Here is a 1,096-nt window from a genome sequence, read left to right as displayed (position 1 = left end):
AAAAAAAAAAAAAAAAGATTGAAGTAGACTGTATCTATTCTAAAGCTAGAGGCAATAGGACTTGATTTCTTGTGGGGAGGTGGAGGAAAGAGACAAATTGACAGTAGTTTGAACAATTAGATAAATAGTTTGGACATTTACTGAGATGAAGATTAGGAAAGGAAGTTTAGTGGGGAATATCAAGAGTTCTGATTTGGCCACATTAAATGTGAGATGCCAAGTTGACGTTAAGTTGAAAATGCTGGGAAGGTGTGTATCTAGAGCACACTGATAACATCTTGAATGTAAATTTGGGAGTTATTGATGCAAAATAATATGTAAAACTGAAGGACTGAATGAGATGCCTTGGAGAACGTTGTTTGTGAATATGTAACATAAATTGTATCCTGTATTAGACTGTGAGAGCTAAGGCTGGGGACTCTTGTTTTATTGCTCATGTATTCCCAGCACCTGGCATTGTACTGGGCACATCTTGTGTGATGAGTAAATATTTACTGAGTGAATAAGAATGAATCAGTGAACAGGCATGTCAGGACATTAAAATGTAGTGGGAGAAATGAAGATTCTTGGCAACCTTGGGCCATGATAGTCAATGTTCATGCCTTTCTAGGCTACAAAGAAAGGGAATCCTTGTCTTCAAGGGGTGAGTGGTCTGTGGAGGGAGAGTTTAGAGACTTAAAAAACTCACCATAGTTTGATGTGAGCAATGCCAGAACAGAGGTATGAGGAAAGTGCTTTGAGAACAATTTAAAGTGATACTTTTTGTCTAAGGAAAGAATTTCCTGGAAGAATTTTCTCACTGGGAAAATGCCATTTCGGATGGACTTTGAGACGCGGAGAGGAAAGTAGAAGAATTGGCTATCTAGGTAGAGGGGACGTCTGGGCTAGGTGTTTCTTCTTTTTTTCAAAATATAATTTCTGAGCATGTAGCATACCTGGCCACAGAAGGTATTTCTTTTTTTTTGAGACAGAGCCTCAAGCTGTTGCCCTGGGTAGAGTGTTGCGGCATCATAGCTCACAGCAACCTCCAACTCCTGGGCTCAAGCGAGTCTCCTGTCTCAGCCTCCCAAGTAGCTGGGACCACAGGCGCCCGCCA

This window comes from Otolemur garnettii, unplaced genomic scaffold, assembly GCF_000181295.1.
Source record: "Otolemur garnettii isolate 467f Iridium unplaced genomic scaffold, OtoGar3 scaffold00050, whole genome shotgun sequence".
Classification (NCBI taxonomy): domain Eukaryota; kingdom Metazoa; phylum Chordata; class Mammalia; order Primates; family Galagidae; genus Otolemur; species Otolemur garnettii.
This window is presented reverse-complemented; position numbering follows the sequence as displayed.